This window comes from Myotis brandtii, unplaced genomic scaffold, assembly GCF_000412655.1.
Source record: "Myotis brandtii unplaced genomic scaffold, ASM41265v1 scaffold1007, whole genome shotgun sequence".
Classification (NCBI taxonomy): Eukaryota; Metazoa; Chordata; class Mammalia; order Chiroptera; family Vespertilionidae; genus Myotis; species Myotis brandtii.
In genome coordinates, this window is record NW_005353354.1 from 64,157 (window position 1) to 69,462 (window position 5,306).

Genomic DNA, 5,306 nt, shown 5'->3' on the forward strand with positions numbered 1-5,306 from the left:
GACTTTGTCTTCCCCTCCTTGCAACTGTGTTTCTCAAATTTTCAGTGAGGATTTTGGACAGAGAGGGCTCTGAGGTCCCTTCTAGAATCCTCTTATTGTTGGCTGGAATGCTGGAATATTGTGAAGGTGGATCAAGAGACCTCTGGAAAATAGTCACTGCTCCCATATTAAAGTCTCAGATCATCTCTGAGGCCATCATTTTCTCTTATTGCACCAGAGGGGTCATTTGTGAGCAAGCTTTGAGAAAAGTACACAGTCAGGAAACCTGTCTGGAAACGGAACCATTACAAATGTTCACTCTATTATTTAGTCGGTTACTACGTGGCTATTAGAAAGAGCTGATTTCCAAAAATGAGAACACATAGACTAAGCTCCTTGCATATTTGCATCATAAGAAGATACTCAAAGAATCAGCACATAGTATTTTCAATTAAATATCTTTATTTAAAGTGTAGTAATTTGTTTAATTCTGTGATCTTGATTCCTATAGTGCTTGAGAAGAGCATGTTACTTAAAGTACTTCATATGGCTACTGGCTTGTGTATAAAAAATTATCAGGGAAGAATTCAACTTCTAAAAGGTCATATTCTTTCAGAAAATCTTTCAAAAATTAGTAAAGCTTGGTAAGTGCTGTTTCTAACTACTCCTTGCTCTATGGGTTAATTTTAGCCTAGTAGAGAGACAGACTGTACACATCAATACACTGAAATTTTAGCTAAATCAAAGAATAGAGTAGGGTCCACTGGTTGATGCAGAAATAGCTTCTATGAAAGAGAATGTTCTGAAGGTAAATGTCTAGAGATAAGGTTATTAAAAGAAAAGAAAAAGAAAAAAAGAAGGATTAGGAGCAGAAAGAAAACATCAGATAATCTGAAATTCTTCAGATATCAGATCTTGTGGGTGAGCTGGAGTTAAGAACTGAGAGTAAAAGAAAGTTTTGCTCCTTAACCTCACATTTTTAAAAATATATATTTTATTGATTTTTTACAGAGAGGAAGGGAGAGGGATAGAGAGTTAGAAAGATCAATGGGTATGGGCCCACAACTAAGGTACATGCCCTTGACCGGAATCATACCTGGGACCCTTGAGTCCACAGGCCAATGCTCTATCCACTGAGCCAAACCGGTTAGGGCAATCTCCCATTTAATGGTCTGAAGTGAGAAAAAGAGAGAGGAAAGGAATTGTATAGGAAACACTATTCGAAACATAATGCATAATATCCAAGGCTTCCCTTTTCTTATACTTCCTTTTCTCTTTGTGTTTCATAGATTAACCTTTGCTGCTTAGGGGAGAATGGAGACATGAATTCTATTTTAATTGAAGAGATGGCCAAGGGTTAGGACAGAATCAAAATGCAGACACCAACCTGCAGGATTAGGTAGAAATGGAATTCTAAGTAAAAAGGGTAAAATAACCAGATACACCAAACAAAGTTTGAGGCAGAAAAGGAATGGCCTGTCTCAAAGCTGAGATTGACCCAAGACAACTGAGGAGAGTCAAAAAGCAGAACATTCCGAAAACAAATTCAAGAGGACACACTCTCAAGAATGGTGAGAATGCTGGCTCCAGCCCTCAGGGCTACTTGGGATTAGGTGACTCAACCAGAATAGGGAGCCTGGGTGTGTGGAGTAGAGAAAACCTGGGGTTGGGATTCCCAATAGGATTCTTAGGCTGGAAGTGATCTGAGAGAGTATGAATGCTTTAAAGTTATGGTGCTCACTTTCCTACTCAAGATGTTCCCTGGGCCTCCAAATACCCATGCGGAGTTGTCCCCATGCCGGCCCAGACGGTGAGTGTGCTAGGGTGAGGGACTGCGCCATGGAAGGGTTACAGAATGTTACAGAATGTGCTAAGGGGAGGAAATGAGACATGAGAAATTGAATGTGCTGGGAGCGGGGACTGACGTATGGAGAGGGATTGTGTCAGGATATGGAGAAGGATTATATTAGGGTTAGGAACCATGGGAGAAAAATTGCTAGATTGTCTTAGAAAACAATGTGTTATGATGAAATCCAGCCAGGTGTGACTCTGTTTACCTCCCCTCCATTCTCATGAACTTTTTGTGAACTTCTAATGAAATGCTTTGTATTTTTTTTTAACACTGTTTTGCTATAAAGGATAATACTGCACCCTTGGTCTTTGCCACATGCTGCAAACCTCCCAGAGGGGGAAGGTGCGGGCTGTGGTCAGCAGGCCAGCTTAATAAAAGGCTTTCAAATTTAAATTCTGAGTCGGTGGTTTATCTTGTTGAGCCAACCCATAACAGAGTTAGTGGAAAGGATACTCAGTGAGGCACAGTGATTAAGGATTGGGCTCTCAAATCAGATGGACTCATGCCAGGATGTTGGGGTGGAAATTAAATAAAATAATGAATGAATATCCTTAAGAATCATGCCGGCATATAATCACATAATACATGACAGCTAATTAGAATGTTTTCTTCAGTGCCTAGTTGTGTCATAATAGTGCTCAATAATTAACAGTGGAATGACATAAATACATAAAAACGGTCTGCAGATGTAAATTATAGAGAAGTGACTCATGGAATAATTTGTGTAGCTTACCTTTTAGTTGATCTGACCTTTAACAATATTGCTTTGAGGACATCAAGCCAGCAATGCTGTCCATCCATCTGTATTCTCCATATAGCTTTAAATAAAATGAAACACTATTTATTTTTAAAGGGTGTTTAGATGTTTCTAATTTAGGAAAAAACTTTACTCATAAATTCAGTTATTAGGGAACTGCCAGACTAATTTGTGCAGGAGCTCATCTGATTGTAGATACCACTTGCTCAGCACGAATTTTGTGCCTGGCACTGTGCTAAGAGCTCTACATAAATTATTGTTTTGAACATCTACATCATCATTATGAGACAGCTAAGCTTACCTTGCTTTTCACACAAGAAAATGAAACCTTGGAGAAGTTGAATGACTTGTTCGTGCTTCCTCAAAAGTAACAGAAAAAGGACTAAAACCCAACACCAAAGCTATGGTCTTAGTCACGGGTACTCATTTCTGGAGGAAATAGATTTTTTTTCCTATTAAAAATAGAGTCTTGGCCTTTGCTGAAAGACCATTAACGTCTGCACCATGGGAGAGGAAATACGTTTTCTAAGGTATTTAATTTACCATTGGGATGGACCTGACATTTAGAAGACCCGAGCCCAGAAAATCAGATTTCTGATACATATACATGGATAGGACTGAAAACACTAGGAAATTCTGTGAGCAGCGGCCACATGTGGTTATTTGCTAAGCTACATTAACCTACTGGATACTAAGAAAAGGAATGTGTTCAGTGGAGTTAGCAGATTCTCTTTACTTGTACAAGTACAATACTAATAATTCCTTGTCTCTAGAAAAGTACTGATATTGCTTCCGCACCCATAATAAATGCTGTGAGCGCCAACTACCCTTTGATTTAGACAAGTGTCTAAATTGCCAGCACTGTCCATTATTTCTGGCATTCAGCAGCAACACCTTAAATTCTGAAAAGATCCAATTAATTGCTCTGTGACATGATAGGTTTTTGGAAGACTTCACCTGAGTTGATGGATTCATTAATTTCAGAACATCTTATTGCTCTCTGAAATTTTCATGCAGAGTTTAAATGTCATTTTATAAAAAGATATTTACTGCACAGAATATTGGTCTGAGTAATTTTGGAGAGCAAGTAGGAATTGCTCGAATTGTCTGCAGCTGCACCATTGGCCTTGAACATGTCTCATTGGGTTTCTTGGTGACGCACCCACAAATGTGAATTTAGGTGCACATGTGTGTGAACATAGGTTCAGAATGGTGATTTTGCTTTGCAAAACTTAACACACGTGTTTCAAGATTTTTTTCAGGTGGAGCCTTTTCCCACAATTACTCCAGCTGTAGGTAACACAAGAGCTTGACTGCAGCGTATTTCGGAAAATCCCTGTGGAGTGGGAAGCTATGCTAATCAGCACACCTAAAGAGCACAGAGAACACTCATCAAGAGGACAGCCTTCCGAATTCTGAAGGGTAAGTGTAAGGGATGGGAGCAAATAGAAGTGCATTGCAGGCAGCTTTCTTCATGCAAAGGCATGGGCTGGGGATGAAAGTCAAGGTCTGGGAGCTGCAATGGTTTCAGGCCTCAGCAGTTTGTATAGAACTGGGGGGATCTGAGACAATACAAGGACATACCAGCAGTCTTGGGGAAAGGTGCTGTCAGTCGTAAAGGGTAGATTTAAAAACTGGACCATCGGCCCCTATGAACTCAGGTGCAAACCATGAAACAAAGGCTGAAGCTCTGTCAAGCCAAACAGGCTGATAATGTGAGAGTGATTTGTCTCAAGGGCAACCTGAGGATCTAGTCCATGTTACAGTTAAGCCCCTCTTGTAAAATAAAATAAAGGCAACTGGCTAACATAGAATGAGGAAGAAGGTCATGCTCCAGTCAGGTGACACCGAGCTCCCCAAGGCTAGCACAATGCTTCCTCTTGCAGCTTCTTAGACAAACAGAGCAAGTCTCCCTGCTGTGGTTTTTTCAGTATGTACTAATATTAAACTGTAGTAGAAAATTACAAGGTATGAGTCTGTATCCCGGGTAACTTTGTGTGTGTTACCCAACTGTTTTGTGGTTTCTGTGAATAAAAGCTGGCCTAGCACCAAGGTCGGGGCTGCTACAGGAGGAGACGCCTGTGGCAGTCACTGGCCAGCTCAATAAATCCTCTCTTGCTGCTTAAGACCTAATTGGAGTCGGTGGTCTTATTCTCGTGAATGTTGGTCCACAACAGTCCAAGTTCAGCAGTTTCTAGGCTGGAAGCTTGAGGAGTAAACTCAGATTCTATAAGACAGTGGGTAGAGCCACTAAATCACTGGCCACCTTGGTTTGATGGGCTGTGTGGTCGACATGAATGGGACCAGCATGGAGGAAAATGGTACTTTGAGCCCACCATGTGTTCTCCAGCTTCCTGGAGAAAAGTCAGATAAGTCCAGTAACAACTTCTCCGCACCTGTTTCCTCAGTGATAAATGGAGGCACTATCTGAAGATCCTTCTGAGAGTCAAGGAGAACATGGACTTACTGGCAAAGCACGACGGCAACGAGGCTGGCACAGCCATTTAGGAGCAATTATCCCAAAGTTCACACTCTAGTTCACTCTTCAACGGTGTGTCTGATACTGTCCATGTGATCTCAACCTTGGTTTTATTTTTTTCCTCCATAAAATGGTGATAACATCTACCATGCCGGCTCCTTTTTAGGATGAGCAAATATTTGCTGCTTTTAACAGCTTCTGCATCATGGTCCATCTTCTAACGTCCCACACCACTCTTT

At 40.9% G+C, this 5,306-nt stretch overlaps 1 long non-coding RNA gene across 1 annotated transcript; it reads left to right on the forward strand.

Annotated features, from left to right (window-relative positions):
• The first annotated feature begins 551 nt into the window (after positions 1-551).
• Positions 552-4,011, forward strand: LOC106725090. Its single transcript, XR_001360966.1, has 3 exons — positions 552-623; positions 1,269-1,550; positions 3,840-4,011. It is a non-coding gene; the product is annotated as an uncharacterized LOC106725090 (long non-coding RNA).
• The last annotated feature ends 1,295 nt before the right edge of the window (positions 4,012-5,306 follow it).